We start from the raw sequence: 23,050 nt of genomic DNA, 5'->3' as shown, positions 1-23,050 counted from the left end.
ATTTCTGCAAAAAACAACATCTTAAATTATACATTATGCTTATTAAATTGCTACCCATAAGGCTTTGTGATCACTATAATATGACTCTAATATACCATAGTACGTTAAGTGTACATTAGTATAGATATGATCTAATGTTGAATTGTAGTCTGTTGTATATTCTTTTATTTTTTGGTCACATTTAAATTCGTTTAGCATATATTGTAATAGTAGTGCTGCGTTTTGTGATTCTTGTGTTAAATCTATGTTGAAGTCACCCATTATTATGTAGTTATAATTAGGGAAAAAGTTTAATATGGTACTTAAAACTTGTAATAGTGTTTGTATATGTACATGTGGTGGCTTGTATAGTATAACAAATAAGTAGTCGCAATTATTAAGCTGTAGAGTAAAATGTAGAATGTCAATTTTGTGTTGTGTTTCATATATTGTCATTAAGAAAATATTCTTCCTGTAGTAAATTGCTATTCCATGCTTAGTTATCTGATGGTGGAATTTATCAAATATTAATAGATGGTACTTTTCTATTAAGAAAGTATTGCTATCTGCTGTTCTAGTAGTATTTATTTCAGTCAAGCATAGAATATCTGCATTCATTATATTTGTGTCTGATTTTAGTGCTGTGTAATTTTTTTGCAGTGAACGTATATTACATACAATAATATTACACAGTTGTCTATAGTTACATAATTTGGAGACTGATATTTGCAATTGCATATCTGTCCTTAATTTTGCCATTTCTTCATGTACTTTTGGATGTACAACTATTTTGTCTTGCTGAAAGTTTTTAATATATATGTTAGCTAATGTACCTTGACATGTACCTATATTCAATGAACTGCAATGTGGACAGAACCAAAAGGGCAAACATGAACTTGATCATCTCAAGTAGACAAGCAAAAAGCTGAAAAAGGTAAGTGGTGTAAAGGAGCCGCTTAGGTTTGAGAACATATTGGCCAAGCACGTTTAGGATATGACTTTGGCACAATTCCATGGGTAAAGCCTGCCTTAAATAAGTATGTTATGCTCTCTTTAGCGGTGGATGGCTAAATTCATTACCCAGAAACTACAGACCAGGGACTGAACAGTATGCCAGGCTTAAGAAAGTTCTTGACCAGAGCTATACAAGTGGCCAGGTTGGCTACAACCCAGGATTGAGATGAAGGAACACCACTCACAATCCTTTCAAAACAACAAGAGACAGGAACATCTGTGGAGGACTACAGAAAGTTTCATGTAGCACAGTTCCATAAATCTGTAATCAGGAGGAAGCTGACATATTCAGGTCAATAAATCAGGAACTTCAGAAGCACGTTTGCCTTTAGTAGTACTAATAAAAAGGCACATGAACACCTGACGTGAGGAAGGAACTAGCCCTAAGACAGCAGTGTAAATATTTAAACCAGCAGTGGGTCGACCGAAAGGCCTTCATTGCAACCAGCTGGCCCACCCTTGCATAGATTAAGGTAATGGCCAATAATCACTTGAAGCACCAAGGCCATGTATAAAAAGTGTCTTGGCTGTGCCACAACTCTTAGACAAAGAAAGAGGAGTCCTCAAAAATGAGTCGATCGATTGCTATACTTGCTCACTCAAGGTTCACACCTTCCCTCAGTAGCTCACAAGGCCTAGCGTAAGGGAGCACCCCTATATTCGTTTGCTGCATGTACAAAACATATATGTGGAAATTGGTTTACATCAGTAGCCAGTAGTTTACTAACCTGTATTCTGCATGTTTTCAAGCTTTAAAAACAAGTTACATTTTGTTTCCAAAGCCAATGTTGTTTCTTCTATGTTGATCAGTGGAGTTCTGATGATTTGCAAAGGGCCCTCTAGGACTCGGTGCCTCCCCTCTTCCAACATTTCTCTCGAAATTAGAGGTTTATCATTGGAAGCAAAACTTCTGGAAACATAAAAAGCTTAATTGTTGAAAATCGTGCCTCGTGAATGTATAATGATTATTCCATTTCTTCCAATCCAAACTTTTTCGGAAGACAGAATTCTGTAGTGAGTGTACTGCAGCGGTATTGTGTATGTATGAAGAAACGTCTAACTCAGGTTCCTATACATAGAGCTTCTCTACTTTGACTCAGACACTGCTCCACACCTACTTTCATATTTATACTCCAGTTTCAACTCTTTTCCCAGTCTCCTACTTTACACGTAATCATTAATCCCCATCACTCACTAAGCAATAACACAAGTCCATTTGTAGTCCGTGTTTACCAACAAGAAGACTACAGTGTCAAAATGTTAATCAAAATGAATAACAACCAGAGGAACCTGTTTGACATTAAGCCTTTTAAGAGAATTCTGTAGTACTCATTTACATACTCTTAACATGGTTTGTGAATTGGCCCGGTTGTGTTGTGTGCTTAGGTGCATGAGGGCTCTAGTGGTCCTCCGCGGACTCCTTACAAGCATTACGTAATCGATTGGGAGGAATCTGGGTGTGTCTGGGTGAGGACAATAAAATTCATGATGCACTATGTTCAATTAACAGTTGTATACAGTTGAATAAAGGTGTGCAAACCAAAGCTCAATGTGTGACGTGATCCTTTGCATTCTCCCTGGCTAAGGAGTACGCTACAACTGGTGAAAAAATAGGAGATACCTGCCCTTAAATTACCAAACTATTCTGCCTGAGAGTATGCTGTGGTCCAGCAAACTGCTTGTAAGTGCCATGTGTGCCTCAAGAAGCAGCCTTAAGGTGACACTTACGAGGTCCTTGAAGGAGATGAAGACCATGCAAAGGAGCAGAGTGGAAGGCCTGCCAGAAACTCAATAGCAAGGCCGAAAGTAGAGATACTGCACCATAGAGTAACACAGAGCCATCATTCATACGAAGCAGAAGTGCTAAAGGCGAAGACAACCAGGTACACAGAATACAATTGCACTTAAAAGAACAAACAAACAAAGCTTCACCCAATCCTGAATTGGGCCTTGGCCAGGGACCGGCATCTTTAATGTAGCGAGTAGCATCCACAATAAATAGAGTGCCTCCACAGGGGATGTTCTCATGAAGCCGTTGGTCCCTGCAGAAATTACCACAGAGGCTGCTAGTGGCGCTCAGTACAACTCAAAAGGTCCTCAAGAAATTAAAGCTTTTCAAATGACGGCTTTGGAGAGTGCCAAACACTGCTGTGTTTTTTTAAACCACTGTCTCCATTCAACACAGCCAAAAAGCGGAATATTGACACCAGACAGACTGCCTGGATTGAAACGTTCAGAAAAAGCAGATGACAAAAAGATCCTCAAATACTTAAAGAACCTAGCAGGTGATGGAATAAAATAAGTGATTAAGAAAGCATCACAAGATGGTGACGTATCATACTGTCAAGTCAAGAAGCCATTAGAAGCCAGATTTAATCCAATGCCAAATTTCGATTATGAAAGGTACGTTTTCAACCAAGAGAGACAGCAACCTGGTTAAATGATGGATGAGTTTGTAGAAAGACTTGATACACTCATTAAGCATTACAAGCGTAGTGAATTCAATGGTTTAAAGCCATGCGTATTAGAGTAATTGATTGCTGCCTGTCTTCTCAGTCTGGAGAAAGTGCTCATGGCTGCGAGAGCGGAGGATGTGCAAATAGACAAGCTGCTGACATGGAGGTAGGAATGACCCAGAGTGAAACAGCATTGAGCATGAACAGTAGTCTGAAACCAAAGGGAGAAGCCTAAAGGGTGATGTTTCAGAAGAAGAAGCTGTGTTTCGGCTGTGGAATCTTCTTTCCACTTGGGATAAATGCCCAGCCACCGAACACAAGTGCAAAGGGTGCGCAAAAGAAAACCATTTTGTAACAGTCTGCCAAGTGAAAGAAGCTGAGATTCTTTTTAAAAATGGACGCCAGAAAGTTTCCAGAAATATTCTAGCCACTCCCACAAGGCCAACCGGCAACATCAACTCAGGCAAATGGAAACAAAATTAAGTAGATTATTGTCTTCGTCCAAAGACTACCCAACATCAATAGTCAGTGATAGCGATGAAGATGGCTGTGTGATGATTATGTCAGTCACTGAACAGCGTTCACATACAGGATTAGCCGCATGCAGAGAAGAACACAAATCCAAAAGGATTTCCCATGTGAAGCAAACAAGTGTATTTGGATATTGCCCTGAGATCATGCTCAAAGTAAATGGGTGCCCTACAACATTTATTATAGACAGTGATACTTTGCTAAACATCATGTCAGCTGAAAAATACAATGAACTGTTCCCGACATGACGTCTTCCACCGTTGAAAACAAAGGTGTTCACATGGGAAGCTTCTGCTCCACTATAGAGTCAACGATCATTAGTCGCGACCGTGCAACATAAGAAAACAACAGTACAAGTGCCAATTCATGTCCTACAAAGTACTCTGTTGAGTGCATGCTTCCTCAGTTTCAGCACTGCTGCTGAAATGGGACTGATCTCTATTAACTACAACGTAAGTGCACATTCTGAGATAGTGAGACAATCACTGTTTCGTGGACTTGGGAAACTTAGAATAATGAAGGTGCAGCTTCACATCGATGAAGACATGCAGCCTGTTGGCCAGCGATACCATCGAACTGCTTTACACTAGTAGGAAGCTATTGAGAAGGAACTGAAAGTACTGTTCAAGCATGACATAATCGAACGCTCGACTGGTTCTGCGCCATGGGTCTCACCCATTGTAGCAGTGCCAATAAAGGACAGTGGAGGTTCAGTGTGCATCTGTGTCCATATGTGCCAGGCTAACAAAGCAATCGAGAGAGAAGGACACCCAGATTCACATATCGCAGACATGAGCACACAACTGAATGGTGTCAAAGTCTTTTCTCGTCTTGATTTGAACAAAGACTGCCACCAACTCGAGCTAGAAGAAAACAGTAGGTACTTTACTAGTTTTTCTACTCATACTGATTCGTTCAGATATAAAAGACTCAGTTTTGGTGTGTTGTCAACTGCAGAAATCTTTCAGGCTGTCATTTGTCGAGTAATTCGACCTGTCACACATGCTACAGTGACGATATCCTGGTATTTGGGGCTACACAAAAGGCACATGACAATGCACTCACACACGTCTGCAATCTGCTGGCTGATGCAGATCTTACTCTGAATTTAGAAGAGTGAGTTCTATAAAAACAGACTAAAATTCTTTGAACACATCATTTCTAAGAAAGTAATGACTCCTGACCCTGAAAAAGTATGAGCATTGTTCTCCACTTGTCCCCCAGAAGTTGTGTCCAGGCTGTGATCCTTTTTAGGCATGGCCAGTTACTGTTCCAGATACATTCAGGATTTTTCCTCCATGAGTGCCCTGTTGAGAGACTTAGCAAGGGATGTTCCATTTAAGTGGTTTTCTGAGTGTGACCAAAGCTTCAAGAAAATGATGCACGCCATTAAAAATGTGACTGAAATGGCTTATTTTGATATTAAACTACATACTGAGATTGTAGTAGTTGCCAGTCCGGTGGGATTGGGCGCAATCCTTGCCCAACACAAGGGACAGCTGGATGCACAGAGATACATTGTGGCCTATGCTAGTAGGAGTCTATCTCAGAATGAACATGGTTACTCTCAACCCGAAAAGGAAAGCTTAGCAGTAGTATGGGCTTGTGAACACTTCCCCGTGTTTCTGTTTAGAAAGTATTTTACCTTTCTCACGAACCACCAGGGTTTGCTCACTGTTTTTTCGAATCGGAAGGACAAGATGCCTCCTAGCATTGAGAGGTGGAAGTTGCGACTGGTGGAGTATGACTACAATATTGTGCATAAACCAAGGATGATCAAACCCTGCATACTACTTTTCACAAGTGCCATTTCAATGTCACAGCTCAACGTCTAAGGCAGCAGAAGCGTACATTAACTTCATAGTGAAGACTAGCACACCTACAGTTTCATCTATTGAACAAATCCGTGCTGCCACTAGTGCTGATTGAAACATGCTCACGCTCAAAGACATTACTGTAATGCAGTCATTGAGAAAGCATAGTCGACCTCTCACAGATGATGTTGAATATCAAAAGTTTCCATCACGCAAGATGGTATCGTACTGAGAGGATTGTGATTTGTTATACCTGAGAGGCTGAGGCAACAATTTATTGAACTAAGTACACCGTGGTTTTGCTGCCACCAAGAGAGCCCTCCGGGATAGACTGTGGTTTCCGCGCCTTGAAGAACGAGTTGAAAGGGAACTGAAAGAATGTCATCTCTATAACTGCCTTTGGCCCAAGATGACCCAGTATTCACTAAATATGTCTGACCTTCCTAAACAGGCAATGGCGACACTTGCGATTGACTTCTTTGGGCCCTTCAGTAATGGGTACATCATCTCATGGTAGTTAGATGAGTACTCATGTTTTATCCTAGTGGAAGATTTATCGTTAGCCACCCATGAAACAGCTACTGAGAGGCTGGATGATATTTTTGCATCATGGGGTGTTCCTTGTGTTCTTAAATCTGAAAATGGCCCACCCTTAAATAGAAAGTTTAAGGACTTTCTTGGTCGTTATAACATTAATCATCAGAAAAGCACACCTTTGTAGCCCCAGGAAATGGCTTGGTCGAACCATTTATGAGTGCCTTAAAGAGAGTGATTCAGCGCACTGCGCTAGAAGGGATTGATCTCAACTCAGCGTTGTGTCCAATCATCCGAGCCATTCTACAAGCAGAGGAATTCCTGCCACCTTGTTGTGCGGGAGAGCCCTTGGAACAAAGCTTTCACAGTGGACCACTTGCCAGTCAATCGACCTGGACGAGGTTCTTTTCACTGACACTTCTAAAAAGAGCAAGATGCAGGCTTATGTCGATAAGCACTGATGTGCTTGGGACATGGTCTTTGAAAAGGAGACTGGGTCATTTTCAAGCAAAAAGGGATCTGTAAAATTGATTCTCCGTTTGACACTGAACCACTGAAAGTTGTGGCCAGTAAAGGACAAATTTTGACTGCTCATCGGCTTGGATAGACCAGATCGAGAGACTCGTCGCACTTTAAGCATCTGCCTTGATGTTTGTCAGCCTACAGGCCTCACAAATGTTCCAATTGAGTGCCCAAGTCAAGCATCTGGTTCTTCACCTGAGATGCCAGATTAGGGCGGCCCTCCTCTCCCTCATACAACTCGTTATGGAAGACTGGTGCGAGCACCTTGGCGCCTCATTGAAGAGTGTATGTGTATGTGTATGTGTATATATATATATATATATATATATATATATTTATTCCATTCTCCTCCATTTCAACAAGTTTCCATGAAAGAAGGAAAGCACTCCCGGGGAATATTTCTGTTGTTTATTCACAGAAGATGAGCACAACTACAAAACAGACGCGTTTCGGTATCCAACCTTCGTCAATGTTTACCGAAGTGCCTGACCACCATGTTATTTAAACATACATTTCCTGTGTCGACACAGTGAAGGGACTGGCTGGCGCTTCACTAATAGCGCGCCATTTTGGACTTCCTCAGTAAGCAAGCCACATTGCAATGTTAGAGACAAGTATATACATAAAACCTTCTCCAATATGCTAATCAAGCCCACCAATGGGCACTACTTAGTATGAATAATCAAACCAATTTCGGTCACAATCTAAGTAGTGCCCATTGGTGGGCTTGATTGGCTTGAGGAAGTCCAAAATGGCGCGCTATTAGTGAAGCGCCAGCCAGTCCCTTCACTGTGTCGACACAGGAAATGTATGTTTAAATAACATGGTGGTCAGGCACTTCGGTAAACATTGACGAAGGTTGGATACCGAAACGCGTCTGTTTTGTAGTTGTGCTCATCTTCTGTGAATAAACAACAGAAATATTCCCCGGGAGTGCTTTCCTTCTTTCATGGAAACTTGTTGAAATGGAGGAGAATGGAGAGTATTAGATTGTGCGGGTACACCCCCTCATTTGAAAGCACCCGTCGGCGAGTGCTCTACGCTGGTGTTTTCGTGGGCAGTATATATATATATATATATCAGAAAGGGTCCCCCACACGTAGTTTAGGAAACACAAAAGACTCGCACGCCAGGGTCCGTGTAGAAGTCGTTTATTGGCGACGCATATATATATTCAATGAAAAAACCATAGGTTTGAGACCATATATAGTTAGGTGAATATTTTAATCATACAAAACCAATGAAATTCCCATATATAGTTAGTTGCACTAACTATATATTTCGCGCACCCGCAATCCACTGCTGCTGATGTCACATATTACATCATTCATGACATGGTCAGTGACATCACTGATGACATCACTGATGACATCTCAAATTACATCACTGATGACATCACTGATGACATCTCAAATGACATCACTGATGACATCGATGACATCTCAAATGACATCACTGATCACATCTCATTTGACATCATTGATCACATCACTGATGACATCATTCATGTGCTAATACGATGAACCTCTTCAGACTCTAATATAACCTTAGATACACTCAGTGTATACAGACACTCACACACTGTCACTCATCCATGGAGTTACTCACACACCTAGTCAGTCATGCAAAGAATCAATCTCACCTCCATTTCCTCAACTATACAGTTATACACACCTTACTTATTCAAACATATACTAACACATATTTACTCTCTTATACAATCCCTGATACAAGTTCACAATGATCCATACAGCCACTCACACATTCACTGGCTCTCATGCACAGTTATTTATATATGCCAACTCTCACATGTACTGTGTTTTACATATGTACTTACTATGACATGTAGCATTGAGATATCCATTCACTCATCAATACACTCATGCACACAGTTAACCGCCCATGTAGCTGTTTCCACATGCACTCTTGAACTCATACACCTAGTGAATCAACTGCTCACACATCTATGCACAGAGTCACACACCTCCCAGTCACCCCCACACACACTCAATCTCCCATACAAATACTTGGGCAACCAATCATTAACACATATAGCCTCTCGTATAGCTAATGATCAACACATGCAGCAGTTTACACCACAACAGACATACTGATGCACACATTCAGACAGTTTAGTCACTAACCCATGCATTTAGTACGACACATTTATTCACTCACTCATACAGTCAGTCACGCACCAACTAAATCCTTCATCCAGACACTTATACATCCACTCATTCTTCAATATGTAAAACATATTTAAACTTTACAGAAACACACAGTCACTGGATGATGTCATCAGTGATGTCATCAGTGATGTCATTTGAGATGTCATCAGTGATGTCACTGACCATGTCATGAATGATGTAACATGTGACATCATCAGCAGTGGATTGCGGGTGCGCGAAATATATAGTTAGTGCAACTAACTATATATTGGAATTTCATTGGTTTTGTATGATTAAAATATTCACCTAACTGTATATGGTCTCAAACCTATGGTTTTTTCATTGAATTTTCAAGGTTTTGTAAATGCAAATACCTAACTATATATGGTCTCAAACCTATGGTTTTTTCTGTGAATATATATATATATATATATATATATATATATATATATATATATATATATATATATATATAAAATTTCTATGGCAAAATGAAACCCCTCATTTTGTTCCTTTTCAAAATAAATGTATTAAGTGTTAACACTTTATTCCAATCAAGATGACTTCAGGTGTGCCATACTTTTGTCATAAGTAAGACTGTTAGCGCTCTAGTTGTTCTTTAGAACACTCTGGGACATTCTGTCATTGGGCTATAGTTGGGCTACATCTGGCTGATATTTGGGCTACATTTGTTTTTTTTTGTCTCTGGTGGCCATCTTTGGGCTACATTGGGCTACATTGGGCTACATTTGGGCTCTTTTGTCTCTGGTGGCCATCTTGGGAGACTGCATATCAGAATTTTTTTAATGAAATATAAGAGGATTTGAGAAGTCACTCAAAATGTGCCCTAATTTTTCTTTCTTCAGCACTAATCATAATTTCTATGGCAAAATTAACCCCCTCATTTTGTTCCTTTGCAAATTAAATGTTTTAAGTGTTAACACTTTATTCCAATCAAGATGACTTCAGGTGTGCCATACTTTTGTCATAAGTAAGACTGTTAGCGCTCTAGTTGTTCTTTAGAACATTCTGGAACATTCTGTCATTGGGCTATAGTTGGGCTACATCTGGCTGATATTTGGGCTACATTTGTTTTTTTTTGTCACTGGTGGCCATCTTTGGGCTACATTGGGCTACATTTGGGCTCTAACATATATATAGCCCAATGTAGCCCAATATATATTTTCTCAAAGTTAATTTTCGTAAAAACCACTGTAGCACATATCTTGAGACATAGCAAAGGCACATCGGGCTACCAGTCCCTACAATTTTGCCAAGTTTGGTGAAAATCCATTCAGCCGTTCGGGCTAAAAGTGAGGCCAACCGCCCTATGGAAATTAACATGGGGAAAACACGTTTTGGGACCCCCCTTTTTTCTCGGTCCCCGCTTGACGAATCCCCCCCAAACTTTCAGGGAAGGACCGGAGAGTAAATGTGCCATTTCCAGGAAAATTTCAGCCAATTCCGTCCATCAACGCCAAAGTTATTGAACATAGAATTTTGAAAAATCCCATAGGAAAAACTCCTAACTATATATATATATATCCATACCAATATTATAAAGAGAGAGCCCAAACCTTTGAGGCGGGTAATCTCAGTAACCACAGCACCAATCACAACACCCAATACAGCGTTGGAAAGGGCAGTTGCAGCAGAAGGACATAGGCTATGCAGACGGCCACCATATACATTTAAAAAAATTAAATAAAAAAAATATATTACAATTTCAATATTTTTTAAAACATATTTTTTTCAATTTATATTAAAAATATGTAATGTAATTAAAAAAAAATCTAAAAATAAATACTTTAAAACAATATAGTAAATTAGTATAAAAAAATAACAATTAATACATTTAAAAATTATCATTTACAAAACCTTTGAAATTCACTGAAAAAACCATAGGTTTCAGCCATATTAAAGTTAGGAATTAGCATTTAAAAAACCTTTGAAATTCACTGAAAAAACCATGGGTTTCACACGTTATAGTTAGCTGGACATTTCACTCAAACAAAACCATTGAAATTCCCCCGTTATAGTTAGTTCAGCTAACTATAACTTGCGCGCCCGCAATGCACTGCTGATGACGTCACATATTACATCACTCATGACATGGTCAGTGACATCACTCGTGACATCACTCATGACATCACTGATGACATCTCAAATGACATCACTGATGACATCATCCTTGTGAAAGAGTGGCAGACCTCTCAGCGTAATATAACCTTTGATACACACCTTCAAAAATAGAAACTAAAATTTTCAAAAAAATGGAGATACCAATACCAGTTAGAACAACCTATTCAGTAATTCCAAAATCTACATACACATCCACTCATTCACCAACAGTTCTATATAGTCACTCATACATGTACTCACTCATCATATGTACTTATACACCTATACATCCTGTTACACACCTATACTCATCCATATAGTTACTCACACACATACTCACACATGCAAATAAACTATCAAACATCCATTTACTTGCATATACAGCTATACACACACCACTACACTTACTTTTACAGAAACGTACACATACTCTCTTAAACAATCACTTATAGAAACACATACTTATTTATACAGGAACTCTTCCAATCTCTCACGTATATTCACTTATATACGTCAATACTCACATATAGTAAATTAAAACATATGTAGTCAATATATATACTAACATTATAAAGAGAGAGCCCAAACCTTTGAGGCAGGTAATCTCAGTAACCACAGCACCAATCACAACACCCAATACAGCGTTGGAAAAGGTAGTTGCAGCAGAAGGACATAGGCTATGCAGACGGCCACCATATACATTTAAAAGGTAAAAGAACCGTGCCAGCAAAGTAGTCCCTTGTGGGCGTGTCTGCGTTGTGCTGTAGGCGTGGGCTGGGGGCGTGACTAACGCTGGGGGCGTGTGGTACTTGCATCATATCGTGGACTGTGGGCGTGTGCTGTGGGCGTGACAAATGCTGGGGGCGTGACAAACGCTGGGGGGGTGTGTCCGCCCTTCATGCCATGCGAGTCGTACATACAAGCGCCAATTACGGTGCTGCGCAGCATCAAGGGGCACGCTCGGGGCGTGAGAAACGCTGGGGGTGTGTGTCCGGCCTTCATGCCATGTGAACGAAATTGCGCCACATCAAGGGGCACGCTGGGGGCGTGAGAAAGCTACGTTCCGCCCTTCATGCCATGTGGGTCGTACATTAATCAGAAGATCGTCTGCTGTGGCCGTGTGCTGGGGGCATGACAAACGCGTTCAGCTGAAGGCGTGGTAAGTAACGTTACTGCAGCCTCTCCTGCGCGCTGTTACTGAACTCAACTCTCTCATTCAACGAAATTACAAGCGCCTGCTACCATCAACCAGGGCTCTAGCCGGGCTCAGGCGGCACATCAGTACACTAATTACACTCGCCTGATAACATCAACCAGGGCTGCCGCTGGGCCTCAAGCGGGGGAACACCCCCCTGCTAACATCAAACAGGCCTGCATCTGGGCCTCAAGCGGGGGAACACGCAAATGAGCGTGTCTGCGGGGACAATTACTGCAGCCTCTCCTACTCGCTGTCACTCAACTCTCTCATTAAACGGATTTACCCGCGGCTGATAACTCTCTCATTCAACAACATTACACGCGCCTGCTAACATCAACCAGGACTGTAGCCGGGCTCAGGCGGCGGATCACTTCACCAATTACACGCGCCTGCTAACATCAACCAGGGCTGCAGCTGGGCCTTCTCTGTCCCGATTCTAATGAAACAAATTTTTTTGTCTACCACGAGATTTTAAAATAAATTGCCCTTGCCAAATACACACATTCTATTTCATACCCGGACAACGTCGGGCTGCTAGTATATATATATTGTCTGTATTTTTTTATTTAACAAAGGGCGAGATGTTGTGTTGTGTACTTATGTACACGAGTACTTTAGTGGTCCTTGACGGCCTCCTTACAAGCATTATGTGTTCGATTGGAAGATATATGGGTGTGGTCAAAAAAATTCATGATGCAGTATGTTATGTTAGAGGCGGCATGCAGTTGAATACAGACGTGCAAACCAGAGCTCCATGTGGGGCATGGTCCTTTGCATGCTCTCCCAAAGATCTAAAATAGGAACACAATTGGAATATTTAGGGAATATTCATATACAGTTAGTGCAAACAGAAAGGACTGTGCCATGGTTGCACTCTTCCTAGCAGGACGTTGGAAGCCTTAGGTCCGATTCACAAAGGCATGCAAGAGTGCTTGTGTAGTAATACCTTCCATATTCAACTGCTTTTGTGAATCCGCTAAAATGTCTTTCCATCTTTCCACAACTGTGATTTGATTATAGTACCAGAATGAGGGTAATGTCCTTTCTCATTAGAGGCAACAGGTGTGCTTTGAGGTATAGCTCCTTGATATAACTTATAAAATGGAGTCAGCACATCATCATCATGTGTCTCAACAGACTGCAATCATCTTATGGCTTTATATAACCTTATAGGGTCAGGTAAGGGTTGCAGAATCCTAGCAGATTATGAAAATCAACCATTGCCTAAATGTTCACTGGCCTTCCGAACTGCCACCAGCGGTATCACTGCATCATATTAAAACACGTTGGTCATAATTCCACTAGCTGGCATCCCATCAATGGCTTTTTTACACCTGGCAGGAATGGGCAGTATTTACAATACAGCCCACTTCTAACTCAAGCCCTTTGAGCATAAGCACTGTTATGACTCCAGTTGTGTAAATGTCTAAATCAGAATAATGTGAAATGTCAGGATGCTAGTGGGGTCTGCTGCACTGGAATTTTGAAAACTGATATTTGGGAATTAGGGTTGATCATGCAGACTAAGCCACACTAATGCTTTTGACTGATTTTCTGTATCTTCCATTGATCCTGTTATGTTATTATGCCTTTTAAAACTGTTAATGTGCCTAGAAGGGCCTCTAGGCCTATGTTTGATTACTGACCAAAAGAGATACTTATAAATGCATTTGTGACTTTTCGTATTGTTGCTTATAGATTCTGACACATTAGTATATCCGTACGATATTGCATGCAGTGTATCGCATTACAACAATCTTGTACTGACTAATTTGACTAAGCCATAACATTGGAAGGTAAGTCTAGGTATGTAGACGTGGAGTTAAAAGTTTTTGTAAAGTAGTAATTATGAAATATATATATATATATATATATATATATATATATAAAGACCTTGACGATGTAGTGGTACGGAATAGGTGACTTTACAATGCATGTCATTACATCACATGCCGTTGCAACGCAAACATTTACTCCAACTTTCTGTCGGGGGCACTGGAAGTTGGAATAGATTAATTTTCCATTCCAACTCCAGTGTGTGCAACAGTAGGGAAGGTGTTGGAGGTTAATCCAACACCTTCTACCCACTGCTTCACACTTTTTGCGTTGCAACAACATGCGATGTAATGGCATGCGTTGTAATAGTTTTGTTGTAAAGGCTGTCTCCCAGTGGTAGACGATGCAGAGAATGCAATATTTTTGCATGTTGATATTGTCGACATGAATATAGTGAAATATAACTATTACATTTTAGCATTGGTCTGTCAGTTACACATATGGAATTATCTGCGATTCACCTTTGAGGGACAGAGGTAACAGATGACATAAGCTGAGAGGAAGATACATGACTTTCATGGGGTGCCGTGTGGTAGCTGAAAAGCCTCAAAAGGCATCTTTCCCTAAGGATTGTGCCTTTAGAAGAATGAACTTAACTATTGCCACTATCACTAGACAGTTTTTTCGTGTTTTCCACTGGAGTACTGGCACGTGCATTATTCCGAAATGTTGGAACGATTTCACCAGAGAATACACCATGTCTTAGAATAATGAGATTGGACTATCTATTGTAGCAAAAACTCTCCTTAGTCTCACCACATTCAAATATTTCTCGCAACACTAGACCAGGGGCTGTGCAATTTATTTAAGGTATTTTAACAAAATATTTGTAATTAGAGATGTTGTTTTATGCAGCTTTTATGGTACACAATGTATTTTCGAATAAAGCTTACTTTGACTTGACTTGACTTGAATTTAAGGTTTGGTTAAAGTGGCTGACTGGATGAATTTAAGTGGAATTACAATGAAATGGTGCTAAAACTGAAGTGCTGTGTCTAGGATCTCACCCACGGTCTAGAATATATATAAACCGCTAATCTTAGATGAAGGCAGCCAGGTTCTTGAGGATTGTACTGCTCAGTCAAGTCAGGTAGGTTCCAAAATATTGCCCACCTCAGATGGCCAGCTGCCACTTGACCACAAAGTTAAACATTCATTCAAGGGGTATGAGAGGCAATATATATAAAATTAAACCACAAAGTCTGTGTTTAGAGAAAGAAATGAGTCCACGTTGCTGTTTGTAGCCTTGGTGTGTCTTTAATACAGATATGCTTGATTTTCATGGATGCACAGCCAACGCGTTTCGCCCAAACATGGGCTTCTTCAGGGCTGTAATATCATACAATATATATATATATATATATATACATATTTAAAATCCAAAAGTTAACCAATTATTAAGTGCAGGATAAAGGTGACATTTATCTAAAATGCTTGGGGTGAAAAGGCACAGGAAAGAAAATGGGTAGTGTATACCTGAGGGAAGAGAATCCTTTATAGAGTAAGTATAGAAACCAATGCTGTATAACAGCCGGTATGGGAGTTTAGGTTTGAAAAAGTATGAGAAAGAGAAAATCTAACCTTATGAAAAAAAATTGTCAGTTTAGCTCAGAACAGTGCACCAAACCAAAGAGTGGAAGGCTAACCCGACCGGTCGGCTAGCCTGAGTAAATGTGAGGAAAGGTGTGCTTATCAAGATCTGTCAAATGTTCTCACTGTGCTCGGGAGTACACCACTAGATCCCGTTGTGAAATAATTAAAACGCCGGCAAGAAAAATATTGTTCCCAGGGTACGCTCAAGTACGCTTACCGATTTGAGGGTGCTGTAATTTCGCCAGAGGAGTATAGTTAGGTCCGCAAGTGTTCGTGTCTGTGTCGGGACGTAGGTAATGAGGGATTTGTACTGATTTGCATTTACTCACTTAGTCCACCAAACTCTATGTTATGGCAATTACTAACCCACTGCACAGTCCCCAGGCCCGGCACAAATCAAGCACTGCAGCTTTATATTGGCCTCTAAATTTCCCCACGTGATTTTCCGGATAGTTACTAGTTAAGCAAAAAAATAACTGCCTTCCTGGTAATTGGAAAATTGCAAATTCGGTCTAACTATCTCAAAACTGCAGATTCTGCCATTCGTCAAAGGCTAGCAATAGATGATTCTGTTTAACCCCAGGCTCTCAAAAGGTTCAAATACCATATGTCAAAGAGCACTACGTTTTCTTTTCCTTTCTATTGCCAAGTTAAGTGGTTATAATGATTGTGGAACTTCAATAGGTCTTTCTGACTCAGGCCTTCAATATGTGGCCACTTAATTTTGATGGTTCTGGTAATAGGAGTTAACGACACCATCAGAATTATGAGATCAGTAGGGTCAGGTCCTGACCATGAATTCCAAAAGATCAATAGTACTAAATATTGAGGATAAAAATATCAGTAGTACAAAAATATCAGAGACAGAAATCTCCAGGATATGTTGAGTTTTTTTCAACATTAAGATTGAAGTTTCAAATATCGAAGACTTAAATATTGTGGTATGTAATATAGGTCTAAGTATAGTGTTTCTTCTTTTGTTTTTTGAAGTTAGACTGTTTTCAATTATGTAAATTTTATTTGTGTTTCTAGGTTACTTTTAATTGAATATTGGATGGGTAGTGTTTCACAACATTAATGTTTTTGTTATTTTTGGATTTGGATGTTTTATTTGAATCTATTATTTGATAAATGTTTTTTAAAGTATTTAATTATTGTATTCATTGTTATTTTCCAAGACAATAAGTATTATACAAGTCTATTTTATGTAATACATATTATAATGTTTTAAACAATGCTGTATGTATTTACATACTATTAATATGTCATATTTTAAAATAAATTATTTATATGTTCATATTCTTACAAACTAAGATGTTTAAAGTGTGTAGGATTGAACTATCAATTTATAGCTTAAAGGTTATTTTTAAATAAATATAAAAATAATGTTTTGCCTATGTCATGTTATTTAATAATTGTGATGCCCCAAAATATATAAACATAGCTCAAAGTTTGCTTGCAGTTACAGTGGTAAATGTGAACAACACAGAATTTCAGGCTACTACCCTAATGTTTGTAGGACTGGAGTCAGATTTGTAAACATACCCCTCCCCAATTTACCTTAGTGTTTGGAGGACTGGAGTTAGAACAGTACATTTGCACCATACCTCCTTCCCCCACCCTACGGAGTATAAGCATATACACAATTGTGGGTAGGTGTTGAATATTAATATATTAATAATGCTCCCCATGAACTATCTACCTCAATGTGCGTAGCACTGGAGTTAGAATAGTAACCCACAATTACATGTACTTACACCAATTGTTGTTGGGATGAAGTAAGAGGAGCATATTCATTTATCCTAATGCCTGTTGGCCTGAAGTTAGAATAGTAGACATGTGTTCTCCCTCCACTTCAAGTTATATGCAATTATCTTAATATTGATGGCATGAAATTAGAAAAGTAAATATGCCTGTACACTTACAATTATATGCTATCCCCCCAAAGGTTGTAGCGCTGGAGTTAGAGTAGTATATTAGAGCCTGCAAACTATATGCACTTTCTTCTATGTTATTTGGACTGCAGTTAGAATAGTAAATCTGAACCTTACTAACATATGCAATATCTCAATTTTAGTTTGACTTGAGTTATAATAGCAAACCTGACTCCTAAATACATGCTCATTCCCCATTGTTTGTTAGACTGGAGACAGAATAGTAAATCTGCCTGGCCAGTGATATAGGCACTTTTGTTATGTTATGTTATATGCTGTTTTATTACGCGCTCAATTACTACCGGAGTATCCTGGCGCGGTTTTCCAACCTTTTGATGGACTGAAGTTACAACAATAAATCTGAGCCCTCCTTTAGGTATGCTCTTTTCCTAATGTTGGTTCAATTAGAGTTTGATTAGTACATGTGTCTGCCAATTTTATTTTACTCTTCATATTGGTAGTAAATATTTTGAACTTTAAATATTTTTGCTGCACAATATTTTGGAATCAGCATTTGTAATTTTAATCAAAAGTGTAGGTTCATACTATTTAGGTTGTCAATATTTTGACCTCGATAATATTGCAGGTCACTGTATTTCTGTAGGTTGATATGACAGCCATCTGCAAGAACAATGTGGATCTGTTTGAATTCATCCATGGCTTTCAGCTGCTCAGCTGTAAGCAGCTGAATCACCATGAGACCTAGTATTACGGATTCCCTCATATTTACTCATTCCTCAGTGTGCCCTTGGGGTCCAGTTCCTAATGGGCTTGATTTTCTCCGCCTCTGATTATTACCAGTGCTTCTAGTATAAATAATTCTGGGGATGGAGATATACAAGGCAATTACTCGGATCACTTGTAATGAGGTCGTACGCTCTATGCAGGATATCTGGCCATAGTATGTCATGACAAAGTGGGTGATCAAAGAGTGGGTTTGGCACAATGTCTCGATGGCAGTAAATAGTATGAGGCTATAAGCAATGAATGGTCACAAATGTGAGAGTAACCAAATATCAATTAGTATTCAGGGGAGAAAGGAGTTCACCTGCTCTCCTTTTACCACTGGGCTGCAGTGATTGGCTAAGGAGGTTATATGGGGAGCTTTCACTGGTCGGAACGTGCCAGCATAGACCCACCTTCATCTCCACACCAAGATGCATGTGTAATGTGTACAATTTGCCAGGATGAATGCAACAGTGGTTGTAGCGGCAGTAAAAACAGCAGCATTAGCCCAAATTGAGGCGTCATGTATGAATAACCTTGTGCCGAAACGCATTGAAACCATTGCTGATTTCTATCGCCCAATAAGGTATACGACTTCAGTGGGGATGCTGATCACCTCTGTGGCATGCTGCTTCTCATCCACGAGAGAGGAGAAAGAGAAGGCAGGGAGGAGTCAGATGCAGTCGTCAAAAAGGAGGAAATGTGAGGCATGGGGGCAGACTTGAAAGGTGCAGCATAGGACAGAGAACGGAAGTGCACAGTTCCAGTGAGGGCAACTGGAGTAGATCTGTAGGGCCAAAACAGGCAGAGAGTTTGAATGGGATAAGTGGAAGTTTTGAGCAGCGTACGTGGAGGGGTGATGATAAACCCCAGACACGATGGAGGCAGTACAGTGGGGATGAACGCTAACAGGTCAAGGAAAGTCCTCCACGGAAACAGCAACAACCTGCCATGGTGACATTTGTGGCATAGTGCTGCCATAATAGGAGTGGGCTAGAAACGGGGACCAATGTGCCTGCTTCCTGGAAGAACAGGAAGGCTCCTGTAGGGGGCCAGGATGAGGTGAAGTATGACATGGTCGTGCTTGTAGGACCAATGGGCTGTGAAGCCCGCCAAATGAGATGATGCAGCAGGGATGGCCTTGACAAATGGCAGTGGGGGCATTCAGGGAGCTTGTGAGCCTCTAACTAGGAGGACGGAGCCCAACATAGGAATATCCCAGGGCTGGATGAAGATGGTGAGGAGGAAGGAGAAGTGTGCAACAAGGTGTGACTCGTGCAGTTTCAGGTACCGGTGAATGGGGAGGTCCCTTCTACCATAGGGATTCGTGCTCAGCAAATCAGTGAAGAGATTTATCAGCAGACAGACACAGGTCTGAGAAACAATGGAGTGTAGTGAGGGGAGAGCCCAAGACAACGTACTGATGGGAGGAAGTGTGAATAAATGGGAGGGGAACATTGTCATCATATAGAGGCTTTGTGGGTATGCTGAACACATGAGGAACCATGGCCAGGAGAAGGGACAGCAAGGCCATGAGTGACTACAGGGCCAAGATATGGAACGGAGAAAGGTCTGGGTTTGTGGGTATGCTGAACACATGAGGAACCATGGCCAGGAGAAGGGACAGCAAGGCCATGAGTGACTACAGGGCCAAGATATGGAGCGGAGAAAGGTCTGGGGTAATGCAGCACATGTGAGAGTTTGAAACAGGGCCCCTTGCCGGCTATTCTGTTGCTTTGGAATATCCAGATGGTGTCCATGATTGAGTATACGGCAAAGGTCATATGGGATGTTGATGATGATGATGATGAAGATGATGACGGGGAAGAAACAAGACGGGACAAGATCAGGGGTGGATTCAAAAAGTCCAGGCTCAGCGAAGGGAATTGATCTTGAAGAAAGAAATCCTCCCCTAATTTGAGCTTTGGACATCTGCTGGATTATGGATTGTCCGCTGCATTTTAGAACTGATTAAGCCCGGCTGCTGCTGGTGTTTAATTATGCCCACTGATTTCAGGGGGTGCTTTTATGTAACCAGTAAAAAGGCCCATGTACCAGAGACCCGGGCACACAACCGCACCTTGGATGCTGGATCCATTAGAAACCATTTGCAACTCTTGCACAATATTTTCCACCAGGATTATCTGACTGGGGTGAAATCCTGTCGAGCTGCTATTATGGTGATAATGCAAAAAAACTATGTTTATCTCATTGCGGAACACTTGCACCGCTTCATGAGTTGGTACAAGCACCGCTCTTCACTGGGTAAACTAACTGCTTGAGAAGTCAGGCCTTTTCTCAATTTGACTTCAGTCAGGTTCTTTAAAATAAGACCGTTTTCCAACTCTATATAACTGCAGCAATCCCATGAAAACGACTGACAGCGCCAACATGTGTTTTCTTTTAGCACTTCCACACAAGTATTCACAATAGTTTACTTTCTTGAGCCGGATTTTTTTTTTAAATAAAAATCCATTACATATAGATTTGTTTCAATCATGATTATTATGTTATTTTCTTCTTACAGTCAATAGGTCTAAGCAGGAACATGAAATACACTTCATTACTGTAACCTTTTCTGCGGTCTGCAATATCTGTAGGTGGGGCGTTTGCAAACGCTGCTCTCTCTCTGAGCACAAAGCAGAGGTACCTTCATTACAGCAGGGGGCGTGGGGGTCGCCATTCCAAACTGACTAACTTCTTCATGGCATTAAACTAAGAGAACAGCGCGTGCTCTGTACTGAACAGAGCCCGTTTATGCCATTTTAAAAACAGACTTACTGCATGTTTGCTTTGCCGTTGGTTTTAGAACAAGCTTCGCACGGTTCAGCCGTCAGTGGAGCCTCTCTTCCTGCATCTTCCCGCCCACGCTGCCAAGACTCCGCCCCCTTACGTGCTCTCTGACCTCTCGGGAAAGTCTACTAAACAGATATCAAGTTTTCTAGTTAAATACTTTATTTATTTATTTTATTTTATTTAATGCGATTTTATATAGCGCGAACATTACCTGAAGGTGTCAGAGCGCTTTACAAAAGAACCAGTTACGTTACATAAGGAATTTGGATTACATGAGTTAAATAAGAGATATAAACAAAAAAAATGCAAATGTACAAAGTGTAAAGTCACTCAAGGAAGAGATAAAAACAGGAAAAAATTGCACATGTACAAGTTGAAAGTCACTCAAGGAAGAGATACAAACAGAAACTCTAAAATCACATAGGAATGGTAGTAAGTACAAAAGTCTACTACATATACTAGTGGTTAGAGAGTTGAGAACCGGGTCCGGTTTAAGGCCTTGACCTACATGTTCAAGATCAGAGCGGGAACCGCACCACGGTATCTGCAGAAATTGGTTAGGCCCCACGTACCTGTACGGAATCTCCGCTCTTCAAACGGAGCAACCTTCACGGTTCCCAGATTCAAACTGGCCCGAATGGGAGGTAAATCTTTTTCCCACTTGGGACCAGTTCTTTGGAACTCCCTTCCTTTAGCCTTGCGCAAAGAGGAAAGCTTTGTCAGTTTTAAGAAACAAGTTAAAACCTGGCTGTTTAATAAATAACTGTTTAAATAAATAGCTGTCGATCTGTTGTCATCAGTTGCTTTCTGTGTGTTGTTCTCTTAGCCATGGCGCCGGGAAACCCTTTGTGGGTATCTGCGCGCATTACAAATGCAAAAAAATAAATAAATAGAGTTCTTTATATACAAATAGTAAATTCACGCAGGATTACATTTTAACAGCAATGAGGCTTAGTTAGTTATGGCATCCCCGGTTCATGCGAGAGATTCTCTTCCAAAAAGGGTTATTTCTTGCATTCTGTTACTTTTCCCATGTGCTGGGGTAAACAGGACTTTACTAGCACCAGAGATATGTACCGGAAAAGCAACCCACAATTGAAGCTGAGCTGAAGTTGTATTAGGCACACTTTGGTTACATCGCCTTTAATACATAGCATCTTTCAGATCAAGCGAGTTCAATAAGTATGGGTTATATACCTAAAGATGTCTGGATTGTTGCTCATCCCTGTGTCCGTGCACTCAATCACTCATCATACATCCACCCTGTCACTCATCCTTGCATCAGTTTATCTATTTGCCCATCCATGTGTTTATTTGCATTCGCACCACTCTCCCAACCGCGATGGCATACAAAATCACCAATCAGTGGTGAGACGCTTTCGGTTATCAGCCAGGCCTATGTGATTTACTTCTAGCCTTTGAGTGGTGTGATATGGCTGTTATAGCTCACTCAGTAGTATCAGACTGCAACTAATGTGTTGCTTTCACTCTAATGAATGAGGGAGTGCTGTTTCCTGTGTGAGACTGCTAGCATGTGATTGGCGTAAGATTGCTTCTACTGCTGTATGGCAGGGTCTCTGTGACGGGTGTGAGAGTGCTCCTGGGAGTGTGTGACAACTAATCTATGATAGGTGTGAAATTCTTGTCAGTAATTAGGTTGTTCTACTTTTCCACCATAATGCCTTTAACAGGTGTTTGTGTTTCCGTCAAGGCCACCGCTGTGAACATACAGGGCCGGCTTTAGGGTAGTGCGACTGGTGCGGCCGCGCAGGGTGCTGACCTGTGGAGAGGGCGCTGGGCACTGTGTTTAGCAATAACTTATGATTGG

At 40.7% G+C, this 23,050-nt stretch overlaps 1 protein-coding gene and 1 pseudogene across 2 annotated transcripts in view; one reads left to right on the top strand and one right to left on the bottom strand.

Annotated features, from left to right (window-relative positions):
* The window catches only part of LOC144763769 (L-threonine dehydratase catabolic TdcB-like), a 57,822-nt pseudogene extending 52,584 nt beyond the window's left edge, over positions 1-5,238 (bottom strand). Inside the window, exons 1-2 of the transcript XR_013596258.1 lie at positions 5,165-5,238; positions 1,722-1,903 (exon numbers count right to left, since the gene is read on the bottom strand). The product of XR_013596258.1 is annotated as an L-threonine dehydratase catabolic TdcB-like (transcript). The remainder of the gene's footprint in view (positions 1-1,721; positions 1,904-5,164) is intronic.
* Positions 1-23,050, top strand: part of TRMU (tRNA mitochondrial 2-thiouridylase) — a 314,142-nt gene that overhangs the window by 48,022 nt on the left and 243,070 nt on the right. The window lies entirely within an intron of this gene.

This window comes from Lissotriton helveticus, chromosome 1_1 (genome assembly GCF_964261635.1).
Source record: "Lissotriton helveticus chromosome 1_1, aLisHel1.1, whole genome shotgun sequence".
Taxonomy (NCBI): Eukaryota; Metazoa; Chordata; class Amphibia; order Caudata; family Salamandridae; genus Lissotriton; species Lissotriton helveticus.
Note: the sequence above shows the minus strand (reverse complement) of the source record. Positions and strands in the feature narration are given on the sequence as shown.